Genomic DNA, 13,926 nt, shown 5'->3' on the forward strand with positions numbered 1-13,926 from the left:
GTATGTTTTTCAGATCTCAACTTTTCTTCTCCTGCTGATTTCACTCTTATAGTTGATAGTATCAGCATAGCTTCAGTTAGCCAAATCTCAGGACTTTGGACTCATCTTTGTTTTCTTCTTATCTATTCTGTTTGTCACAATGTCTTATGGGTTCGACCTCCAAACCATATCTTACCCTCCGCTTAGCTCTGCTGCCACTTTTAAAGCTCTTCCTTAGATTTTGATATAATCCTCTTGATTCAAGTATCATTTATTTGTATCTTTCATGCAACTTAGGCAAAGGTGAGATCACATCAGTAACTGCCTGTAAGCCCCAACGACATTTATTGTCTAGAGCAGAGTTTGAAACCTACTGGCTCTCAAACTAGATTCAATCAAGGAACAGATTTGATACTTTGCTGTTTTCAAAAGGTTTGAATTTGTTGCTAACTCTTGACAAGCTGTTGAACTCCCATAAATATCCCAATGTTTCAGTTTCTCTGAATAAAATCAGATGGCCTGACTATACTGGACTTGAGTTCTCATCGAGCACTTTTAGGTGGGGGCACACACGAGCCATTGGCTACTTTCTTTCTCTTTTCTTCTTTCTATCTTCTTTCTTTCTCTCTCTTTACTTTCTTTGTATCCAAACCTCCTTCTCATATTAGGGAACTCCCCTACATTATGAAACTGAGCTCCCCACCCCAGAACTGAGTCTGAAAATCAGTGTCTCTTGCAGCTAAGCTTGCAACCAATTGGACATACCCATCCTACACTTTGAAGCAAAGGCTGGTGAAACTAGGAAACTGGACTAGACTGAATTCATTCTGGCAAGGGCAGGGGTAGTGACAGTTGCTTTAGGGACAGCAGTCAATGTTTGTGGCTCATGGGAAAAGCTGCCCTGTCTATGCCAGCAACAGTGTCCGTGCTGAACTCACCAGATCAGTTCTCTGGCATGAGTTTGGTTGGGTTTCTGGTTTAATCGCCCCCAAGCCCGGTCTCTGCAACTTTTCAGAAATGTTGAGAGCTACCCAATACTTCTTTAATAAATTCCTTTTCTACTTGAACTAGCCAGGGTTATTTTCTGTTGTGACTAAGAATCTGGATGAACAGAGCTCTGAAACGTCAATCTTGGAATTTCTGTATCAAAAATCCCACATATAGTGTGTGGGCATCTACATTGCACATATATGGCTTTATATGCTCCTTTCAGGAAAGTTATTTACTGATAAATGATGAGTGATCCTACTTAATTCCCCCCCCTTTTTTTTTGACAAGGTCTTGCTGTGTCACCTAGGCTGGAGTGCACTGGAGTGATGATAGCTCACTGCAGCCTAGAAATCCTCAGCTCAAGGGATCTCCCTTCCTCAGCCTCCCAGGGAGCTAGAACTACAGGCATGTGCCACCATGCCTGGCTGATGTTTTTTATTTTTATTTTTTGTTTTGATAAATATGGGGTTTCACTATGTTGCCTAGACTGTTCTCAAATTTGTGGCCTCAAGTGATCTTTCTCTCTCAGCCTCCCAAAGTACTTGAGATTATGAGCACGAGCCACTGAGCCCAGATCTTAATTCCTAAACATGCATTTAATTACATAAAACTAAGAGCACTGAGTTGTTAAGTAGAGACATGAGGTAGTTTTCAGTTTATTCTGACAATAATACCAAATAATGCTGCAATTGCTCTAATCCACCATGCCTGGAAACAGGCGTAGAATGGTTTTAATGAGGCTATTTAGTTCTGAATCCCTTGCTTGTTTGGATAAGAAATGTGCAAGATTTTTAAATTTGAGAATAATATGTATTCAGGCTCAAAATGTAGTTCCCATAGAAACTTGATATGACTGTATAAAAAAACTTGATATTTCCTGATTTAAAAAACCAACGTACAAACATCTGAAGAATCCTGTCAGATAATCTGACATACTCTGTTTCTTATACTGTTTCGTTCTTCCTATTCCAAAAATGATTCTGTCTGTAGATGCTTGTAATTAAAGACTTGAAATAAAATCCTCATGAAATGTTTGATAATACTTAATGAAATTAAGATATTGATAAATGGTGGAAAACCTATATGTGTATATATATTTGCATGTACGTACGTGTGTTTAGACACATGTATATGGGGGAGATAGATAAATAGATAATAGCAATTAGAGTAAGGAGTATACAATTCAGAACTATATCATCCAATAAAAACCCAGTAGCCACATGTGGCTATTAAATTCATGTTGCAAATATGGTAAAGAATATAATTTTAAAATGTATTTAATTTAACAAGCTTAAATTTAAATGTAAAACACAAAGCAGGGTGAATTTTTTTCTTTTTAGCACTTTATTGTTTCATTGACTGCTTTCTTTAGCCAGAAAGGTCTAAAATATTATCGGTATATTTTAGTGCAAATATTAGGCATGTATGTTGTTGATACCATTACACATAGACACATCATTGGTGTACTTGGTGTTGGCAGTGTGGTTCAATTTAAATTACATTTTCTATATAACATTGTAACATTACAATGTGTTTGTTTGCCAAGGAATCAAACAGTTCCTAAACAGAACTGTGTAAACCTTCTGAGTTTCCTTTCCACACTTCCACAGATATGGTCTATAAGAAAACAACAAGCCCTAAAGGACTTACACACTTAGCTACTCCAGCCTACATGACAAAACAAGACACTGTCTCTTAAAAAAAAATAAAACTAAGTAGGATCTTTTATCATTTGTAAATAACCTTCCTGAAAGTGGCATGAGCCATATATGTGCAATGTAGAGGCCTACACCCTCTATATGTGAAATTTTGTTAAGGAAACTTCAAGGTTGCCATTTTAGAGCTCTGTTCATCAGGATTCTTAGTCACAACAGGAAACAACCCTGGCTAATTCAAGTGGAAAAGGAATTTATTAGAAAGGTTGAATAGCTCTTAGGATTTCTAAAAAGTTGCAGAGATCAGAGACACAGCATAAGAGGTACCACATGAGCTCCATATTCTCATTGGCCCTTTTGTTCGCCAAAGGCCCTGAGGGCAATGCAGAGTAAGCCCAGGTGGATGCTGAGCACTCCGTGGATCCGTCTCCCAACTGAGGAACCCTGAGATTAGGAAACTGCTAATCTTATAAAGCAGGGCTGCTAGCAAACTTGCCCAACATTTGCCCTTGAGGGAAATATTAACTATTACCTTTGTCAGGAAACATCTTCCCCCTCACTCGGAGGGAGACATTGCCTCTAGTTTCCAAGGCTGTCTGTTATGTGAACATCCTTGAAAAGATGGTCTTGGACAAAATCTGTCACAGGATATATAAAAAGGCCATAGAAAATCACCACTTAATATTATTATACATTAATATTTTATGAGGACTATATGAAATATAGTGATATCTGTGTAAATTGTAAGAGGTAGATAAATTTAAATGCTTTTAATATAGTAAATACATTAAATTATTTTTATACTTTTAAAAATATGGACAATTATTTTTACTTAAAATGAAGACATATAACTGATACAGAATCAAGTGAAAATGGTGGTGCTAATAATATGTCCAGAATACTAAAGGAAAAAAGATGATGGAAGGAGGCATGCCACATATTTCATAACTATTGGCCATTGCAATTTGCTGTAGGAAAGCAAAACAAACAAACAAAACTATATTATAGTGGCGTAAAAAATTTAAAGACAATAAAGTGGGAAATATTACATGTCAACAAGTAGGTAGTAACTTTGATGTGAAGTTTTCTCTTGATATCAAAAAAGAAAAAACTACAAAATCAATCACATGAAATCAGAATTCATGTCTAACAAAAAAAATTAAACAATTTTTAACAGGATCTGAGAGTGTAACTTTGGCCAGATGAAAATGGCTTAGATTTTTGTAGACAAATTCAATAAAACATTTTTTAGAAAGAAAGGTGGTAAACAAAATTGTAATTTCAGTTATAGAAATTTTTTGTGAAATTATGAAGCATATTTTTAAAAAGATGTTTCATAAACAGTGAAAGATCTTATTTAAACCAAGAACCTATAGAAACTTTCTAACAATATCAATGGTTTTTTTATTCAAAGTTTAAAAATTTGCAAGAACGTGTCTTTAGCTTTAGCTTAGTTGTGTTATAAAAGCAGTACTGCCCAATTAACACTTTGGGCGCTTTTTGTGTCAAAACACTTCCAGTCTTATAAAGAAACTTCAGTTCACAGCGTAAAATATCGTATTCATAGTATAGATATTTTACACTTCCTACATCTGTCAAAGAAGAATTTCAAGTGGATATGGAAAAATTAATTTCTATCATGACAGATGGTGCTTTAGCTATTTTAGGTCAAAAATCTGGATTTGTTAAAACTGGGCACAGTGGCTCACCCTGGTAATCCCATCACTTTGGGAGGCCGAGACAGGTAGATTTCTTGTGCCCAGGAGTTTGAGACCAGCCTGAGCAACATTGTGAAACCCCATTTCTATAAAAAATACAAAAACTAGCTGGGCATGGTGGTACACACTTGTGGTCCCAGCTATTTGAGAGGTCGAGGTGAGAGGGCCACTTGAGCCCAAGAGGCAGTCCTCCAACTTTATTCTTCTTCTTCAACATTGCATTGACTATTACTTTAGTTAAGATTTCTCCAGAGAGACAGAAGCAATAGGGTATATAGACAAATATATAAAAAGAGATTTTTTCAGGCAATTGGCTCACTTGATTATGGAGGCTGAGACATCCCACAATAGACTGCCTGTAAGCTTTAGAACCAGTATAGCCGGTAAGGTGGCTCAGTCCAAGTCCAAACACCTCAGAAGTAGGGAGTACAATAGTGTAATTCTCAGTCTTAGGCCATAGATCTGAGATCCTGAGGGCCTACAGATGTGAGCCAGAAGTTCAAAGGCTAGACAACCTGGAGTACTGATGATGTCTGAGGTCAGGATATAAGGTGTCTGGGCTCTGTCACCTCACTTCTCTGAGAGTTATAAGAAGAGTTATTAATTTTTCAGTTAATTCAGGTTTTTACTTGTTAGGATGCAGCATTGACTTCCAGGCTCCTTAGAGGCTGGACCAGGAGGACTTAGAAGTCTGAGCTATATTTTTAGAGTACTGAGTTGTCATAACAGTTAGTAAATTTACTTAGCTTGGTAAGACCTAATTTCGAAACTAAGGGATTAGTTTCTCATTGCTGCTGCAAGAAGTGACCATAGTTATAGTAGCTTAAAACAATACAAATATGTTACAATTCTGGGAGTTAGGAGTTAACAAAGGGTCTTACTGGGAAAATCATCTTCACCAAAAGGAAGACAGAAAGGAAGGAGAGAAGGAAGAGAAAACCAGAAAACCACCAGAAAACAAATAACTAAAGGGCAGAAGTAAGTCTTTACTATCAATAATAACATTGAATGTAAATGGACTAAACTCTCCAATCAAAAGACATGGAGTGGCTAAATGATGAAGAAAACACCCAATTATCTGTTGTATACAAGAAACACACTTCACCTGTAAAGGCCTACATAGAGTGATAATAAAGAGATGGACAAAGTTATTTTATGCCAACTAAAACCGAAAAAAAGAGCAGAAGTAGCTATGCTTATATTAGACAAAATAGATTTCAAGACACAAACTGTAGAAAGAGACAAAAGTCATTATATATGATAAAGGGGTCAATTCAGCAAAAGAATATAACAAATGTAAATATATGTGGACACAACACTGGAGCACCGAGACATATAAAGCAAATATTATTACAGCTTAAGAGTGAGACAGATCTTTGTACAATAATACCTGGAGACTTCAACACCATGCTTTTAGCATTAGCCAGATCTTCCAGACAGAAAATCAACAAAGAAACATTGGACTTAATTTGCACTGTAAACAAAATGGATTTAATAGATATTTACAGACCATTTTCTCCAACAGCTGCAGAATACATGTTCTTCTCCTCAGCACGTGGATCATTATCAAGGATAGACCATATGTTAGGTCACAAAACAAGTGATGAAACATTCAAAAAATTAAAATAACATCAAACAAGCATCTTCTCTGACCACAATGGAATAAAACTAGAAATGAAAAGAAGAGGAATTTTGGAAACTATACCAACACATGAAAATTAAACAATATGCTCCTGAGTGACCAGTGGGTCAATTAAAAAATTAAGAAGAAAACTGAAAAATTTCCTGAAACAAATGATAATGGAAGCACAATATACTAAAATCTGTGAGATACATCAAAGGCAGTACTAAGAGGGAAGTTTATACTTGCAAGTACCTACACCAAAAAAGAAGAAAAACTTAAAATAAATAACCTCACAAAGCATCTTAAAGAACTAGAAAAGCAAGAGCAAACCAAACCCATAATTAGTGGAGAAAAGAAATAATAAAGATCAGAGTGGACGTACATGAAATTTTAAAACAGAAAACAATAAAAAGATCAAGGAAACAAAAAGTTGTTCTTTAAAAATATAAACAAAATTGACAAAACTTTAGCCTGACTAACAAGAAAAGAGAGAAGATCCAAATAAATAAAATCAGAGATGAAAAAGGAGACATTACAACTGAAACCACAGAAATTCAAAAGGGGCTACTATGAGCAACTATATGCCAATAAATTGAAAAATCTAGCAGAAATGAATACATTTCTAGATATTTACAACCTAACAATATTGAACTATGAAGAAATCTCAAAACTGTACAAACTAATCTGTTAGTTTGAGATCATCTTCCATTAAAGAAAAACCCAGGACCAAATGGCTTCACTGCTAAAATTCTACCATACGTCTAATTAATAACTGATACCAATTCTGCTGAAATAATTTTGAGAAATAGAGAAGGGAATAGTTCCAAATTCATTCTATAAGGCCAGTATTACACACTGATACTAAAAATGGACAAAGACACATCTAAAACAGAAAAGTACAGGAAAGCATGACTGATAAATATTGATGCAAAAAGCCTCAACAAAATACTAGCAAACCAAATTCAACAACACATTACCAGGATTATTAATCATTACCAAGTAGCATTTATCACAGGGATAAACTCAACGTATGCAAATCAATCAATGTGACACATCATATCAATAGAAAGGAGGACAAAAACCATATGATCATTTCAACTGATGCTGGAAAAGCATTTCATAAAATTCAACATCACTTCATATTAATAAACCTCAGAAAACTGGATATAGAAGGAACATACCTCAACATAATAAAATCCATATATGACAGACCCAAACCTAGCATCAGATTGAGTGGGGAAAAACTGAAAGCCTTTCCTATTAGATATGGAACACAACAAGGGTACCCACTGTCATCACTGTTATTCAACATAGTACTGCAAGTCTTAGCTAGAGCAATCAGAAGAGAGAACGACATTTTAAAAAGGCATAAAAATCAAAAAGAAAGAGGTCAAATTATCCTTGTTTGAGATGATATGATTGTAAATTTGGAAAAACGTACCACGAAAAAACTGTTGGAACTGATAAACAAATTCATTAAAGTTGCAGAATACAAAATCAACATGCAAACATCTGAAGCACTTGTCTATGCCCACAGTGAACAATCTGAAAAAGAAATCAAGAAAGGAATCTTATTTACAACAGCTAAACAAGCTAACCAATAAAGTGAAGTACCTAGGAATTAACTTAACCAAAGAAGTGAAAGATCTCTACAATGAAAACTGTAAAACATTGATGCAAGTAGTTGAAGAGAACACAAGAAATGGAAAAATATTCCATGCTTATAGACTGAAAGAAATAATATTAAATTGAAATGTCCATTCTACAGATTCAATGCAATCCCTATTAACATACCAATGATGTTCTTTATAGAAATAGAAAAACAATCCTAAAATTGATATGGAACCACAAAATAGCCAAAGCTATCCTGAGCAAAAAGAACAAAATAGGAGGAATCACATTACCTGACTTCAAATTATACTGCAGAGCTTTAGTAACCAAAACCAGCATGGTATGGGCAAGCATAGAAACAGACACACAGACCAATTAATGGAACAGAATAGAGAACCCAGAAACAAGTCCACACATCTACAGTGAACTCATTTTCAAGGTGCCAAGAACATACTTAGAGAAAAGATAATATCTTCAATAAATGGTGCTGGGAAAACTGGATATCCATATGCAGAAGAATGAAACTAGACCCCTGTCTCTTGTTACATACAAAAATCAAATCAGGAAAGATGAAAGACTTAAATGTAAGACCTCAAACTATGAAAATACTACAATAAAACACTGGGAAAACTCTCCAGGACATTGGAGTGGGCAAATATTTTTAAGGTAATACCCCACAAGCACAGGCAACCAAAGCAAAAATGGACAAATGAGATCACACCGAGTTAAAAATCTGCCCAGCAAAGGCAATACTTGTATTCCTATGTTTATTACAGCACTATTCACAATAAATGGTCATCAACAGATAAATGGGCAAAGAAAATGTGATACATATACACAATGGAGCACTATTCAGTCGTGTCACTTGCAAGACATGGGCAGAACTGGAGATCTTTATGTTAAGTGAAATAAGCCAGGCACAGGAAGACAAACTTCACATGTCCTTACTCATATGTGGGAGCTAAAAATTAAAATGATTGAATGCATGGAGATAGAGAGTAGAAGGAAAGTTTCCAGATTCTGGGAAGGGTAATGGGGGAGGGGAGACTGGAGATGGTTACTATTAAGAAAGTATGAATTAGAACTAATATTTGATAGCACAACAATTACAGTCAATAATAATTTAATTACACACATAAAAATAACTAAAAGAGTGTAACTGGATTGTTTATAACACAAAGGACAAATGTTTGAGGTAATAAATACCACATTTATCCTGATGTGATTATTACACATTATAAGACTGTATCAAAATGTCTCATGTATCTCATAAATATATACCCCTACCATGTACCCACAAAAATTAAAAACTTTAACAATTATGTGTAAAATATATATATATATTATCAATGGTATGAAAAAATAATGTAAAATATTTCATTATTATGTTACATTATATATTAGAATTAAATACATAATTAAAATAAAATGTTGTTAAAACCAATTTCATCTTTTTTTTCAACTTTTTAAAATATGTCTACTAAATAGGTACATATGCAACTTACATTTAATTCTACTGGACAGAAGCTGTCATCGAACAATTAGGATTACATATTTTCAAAATATTATTACGTGACCTCTCTTTATATTAATTCCATCTAAAATATTGAGAGAGCTAGAATGAAGGCTGGACTGTAGTGTCTGAATGTGCACAGCACAGCTGGCACAACTGTTACCAGCTGTTCTAAAGTAAGTAATGTTTGAAACAGAATACTAAAATCATCAAGCCAACCTCATGGACTGGATATTGGCCACTGGCATCCAGAATCCGCGTGGACCACTTTTAATATTTCCTTTATATTGCATAGGTTGAAAGGTTAGACTGTAAATTTTCCACACTCTTTGGTCACTAGCCTTATGAATGTGATTGAGGTTCTCTGCCAATGAGATCTAATCATATAATTTTTGGAAGGTAGAAGGAAGGCAGAAGCCATTCCCTTTCCTGTGTCAATGGTTCTTGAGGACATTGTATTCTATATTTTATTCTCTAGTCACTGGGTTTTGGAGTGGCAGCAGTCATTAAATTGATCACCATTTTCCATTGTTTCCTGATCACTGGATGGCAATTGTAATGCTATTACTTTGAAACCTAGTGACAGCTCTCTGATCTCCCCATCTCTAACCCTTCCAAAACTTTTACAAGCATCTAATAATCTGTATAAAGAACTTATTTGTTAAAAAGCCTACAATGGTTTCTATCTCCTGTACTAAACGCTGCAACATTTCTCATTTTCAGATGAGGAAAATAAATTTGTAGAGTTGATTCAGGCCAGAAAGAGCCCATGGCAGGAATTGGAGTAGAATTAGGCCACTCATAATGTTGATTCTGGCTTCTGTACCTTCAAGAAAATATAAGATGATATTTACCTACTCAGCATGTATCTGGAAGCCCCTTAAATTTTCAGAAGAGAAAATGACATTATTAAAATTATTCTTTAGAAAATATAATGTCATGGAGCATCTATTAAAAGGTAGAGATTAGCATCTTCAAGAACAGATAGGAGACAATTTTAGTAGTACAGACAAGTTATAGGAAGGACTTAAACTTAGGCAAAGAAGCTTGAAACAAAAGGAAGAACTGGAGTTGAGTGAAATTATGTAATAAAAATTGACAGAAGTTGGGAAATATGACCTATTGGGGAAGGGCCAACAATGATCTTAAATTTCCAGTATTCCTATTTGTTCAGATGGCAGGCGGGTCAGCAAGAGAAAAAAGAAAATAATATTTTTAAATTTAGGAGTGGCAGACATGATTAATTGTTTGAGGATGGTTGAATTTGAGATTAATATGGACTATCTACAAAATGATTCTTGGCAGGAGCTGAGAGAGAACATAGATAACAAAAGAATTGATACTAAGTACCATAAGAAATTCTGAAGAGCAGGTGAAAAGAGAAAATGAGAATATGACCAAAGGCAAAATCTTAGTGTCTTACTCATATTTTGGAATCTAAGTAAAGAAATTGTAAGATCAGAGAATGGAAACTAGCATAATGAAATGTTAAAGGTAGAGAAGGTAAAAGAAAAGTAACAAAGTTAGATCATTTAAAGAAACAAGGGAAGGAGGGCTCAGGAACACTAATTAATTTGGCAATAGGGTGAATTTCTTTTGAATTTATCACTACTAATGATTTTCTAAGCTGACTGATTTAAATTTCAGTCTCTTTTCTTAAAAAAAAAAAAAAAAAAAAAGGACAACTATAAAGCATCCAAAAACAGTCACGTGGGAAAATAAAAAAAAGTCCAAATATTTTAACATTTCTGCCTGAGGGGACATTTTGTTTGTTCGTATGCTTGTGATGTTTCTTTTGGATAAGATTAGGTGGGGGTGAGCAGCAATAAAAATAAATATATAACATAGGATTAACAAAACATTTCTTTTCCATTGTGACAGCTGGTGACACAACTTTCAGTTTAAATGACATCATATTGTCATATCATATTTATTTCTATTGATACCCTTAGGAAAAGCTGCTACATATCAAAGGTTTATAATAGAGTTGTATTCAGATATGTGTCTCTTAGAAAAAATGCAACAAACAAACACTAAAATGACACCTGCCATTTTCAGACAAAATACCTGGATTAGGTCATGACAATTATTCTTTAAGTTGGAAATGAGAACAAATACTTTTATATGTTTCCATTTATAGAACTAGTAAACATGATTAATGATTAATTTATTTAATAGCTACACAAGGTCCATTCCAAGATGGCCAAATAGGAACAGCTCTGGTCTGCAGCTCCCAGCATGATCATGCAGAAGATGGGTGATTTCTGCCTTTCCAATTGAGGTACCTGGTTCATCTCATTGGGACCGGTTGGACAGTGGGTGCAGCCCACAGAGGGTGAGCTGAAATAGGGTGGGGCATTGCCTCACCGGGAAGCACAAGGGGTTGGGGGATTTCCCTTTCCTAGCCAAAGGAAGGCATGACAGACTGTCCCGGGAAAATCAGGACACTGCCACCTAAACACTGCACTTTTCCAACAGTCTTAACAAATGGCACACCAGAAGATTATATCCCACACCTGGCTCAGTGGGTCCCACACCCATGGAGCCTTGCTCAGTGCTAGTCCCAGATTGAAATGCGAGGCAGCAAGCCTGGCTGGGGAGGGGTGTCCACCATTGCTGAGGCTTGAGCAGGTAAACAAAGCAGCCAGGAAGCTCAAACTGGGTAGAGCCCACCGCAGCTCAAAGAGGCCCTCCTGCCTCTGTAGACTCCATGTCTGCTGGCCGGGCATAGCTGAACAAAAGGCATCAGAAACTTCTGCAGACTTAAATGTCCCTGTCTGACAGCTCTGAAGAGAGCAGTGGTTCTCCCAGCATGGCATTTGAGCTCTGAGAACGGACAGACTGCCTCCTCAAGTGGGTCCCTGTCCCTCGTGTAGCCTAACTGGGAAATACCTCCCAGTAGGGGATGACTGACACCTCATACAGCTGGGTACTCCTCTGAGACAAAGCTTCCAGAGGAAGGATCAGGTAGCAATATTTTCTGTTCTGCAATATGTGCTTTTCTACAGCCTCTGCTGGTGATACCCAGGCAAACAGGTTTGTTGGACCTCCAGCAAAATCCAACAGACCTGCAGCTGAGGGACTTGACTATTAGAAGGAAAACTAACAAAAAGAAAGGAATAGCATCAACATCAACAAAAAGGACATCCAAACCAAAACCCCATCTGTAGGTCACCATCACAAAGACCAAAGGTAGATAAAACCACAAAGATGGGGAGAAACCAGAACAAAAAAGCTGAAGATTCTAAAAACCAGAGCACCTCTTCTCCTCTAAAGGATTGCAGCTCCTCACCAGCAACTGAACAAAGCTGGATGGAGAATGACTTTGATGAGTTGACAGAAGTAGGATTCAGAAGGTCAATAAGAAACTTCTCCAAGCTAAAGTACGATGTTCAAACCGATCACAAGGAAGCTGAAAACCTCGAGGAAAGATTAGACAAATGGATAACTAGATTAAACAGTGTAGAGAAGACCTTAAAAGACCTGACGGAGCTGAAAACCATGGCACGAGAACTATGTGACACATGCACAAGCTTCAGTAGCCGATTCGATCAAGTGGAAGAAAGGGTATCAGTGATTGAAGATCAAATTAATGAAATGAAGTCAAAAGAGAAGTTTAGAGAGAAAAGATTAAAAAGAAACAAACAAAGCCTCCAAGAAATATGGGACTATGTGAAAAGACCAAATCTACGTTTGATTGGTGTACCTGAAAGTGACGGGTAAAATGGAACCAAGCTGGAAAACACTCTTCAGGATATTATCCAGGAGAACTACCCCAACTTAGGAAGGCAGGCCAACATTGAAGTTCAGGAAATACAGAGAACACCACAAAGATACTCTTCAAGAAGAGCAACCCCAAGACACATAATTGTCAGATTCACCAAGGTTGAAATGAAGGAAAAAAAGTTAAGGGCAGCCAGAGAGAAAGGTCAGGTTACCCAGAAAGGGAAGCACATCAGACTAACAGCAGATCTCTCGGCAGAAACTCTACAAGACAGAAGATATTGGGGGGCCAATATTCAACATTCTTAAAGAAAATAATTTTCAATCCAGAATTTCATATCCAGCCAAACTAAGCTTCATAAATGAAGAAATAAAATCCTTTACAGACAAGCAAATGTTGAGACATTTTGTCACCACCAGACCTGCCTTACAAGAGCTCCTGAAGGAAGCACTAAACATGAAAATGAACGACTGATACCAGCCACTGCAAAAACATGCCAAATTGTAAAGACCATCAATGCTAGGAAGAAACTACATCAACTAATGGGCAAAATAACAGCTAACATCATGATGACAGGATCAAATTCACACATAACAATATTAACCTTAGATGTAAATGCAAATATTAACTTTAAATGTTAACCTTAAATGTAAATAATTTTAACCCCAATTAAAAGACATAGACTGGCATATTGGATAAAGAGTCAAGACCCATCAATGTGCTGTATTCAGGAGACCCATCTCACATGCAGAGACAAATACAGACTCAAAATAAGGAGATGGAGGAAGATCTACCAAGCAAATGGAAAGCCAAAAAAAAAAAAAAAAAAAAAAAAAAAAGGCAGGGGTTGCTATCCTAGTCTCTGATAAAACAGACTTTAAACCAATAAAGATTGAAAGATACAAATAAGACCATTACATAATGGTAAAGGGATCAATGCAACAAGAAGAACTAACTATCTAAATATATATGAACCCAATACAGGAGCACCCAGATTCATAAAGCAAGTCCTTAGAGACCTACAAGAGACTTAGACTCCCACACAATAATATTGGGCAACTTTAACACCACACTGTCAATATTAGACAGATCAATGAGACAGAAGGTTAACA

The sequence above is a fragment of the Macaca fascicularis genome, chromosome 5, assembly GCF_037993035.2.
Source record: "Macaca fascicularis isolate 582-1 chromosome 5, T2T-MFA8v1.1".
In the NCBI taxonomy this organism is placed as follows: Eukaryota; Metazoa; Chordata; class Mammalia; order Primates; family Cercopithecidae; genus Macaca; species Macaca fascicularis.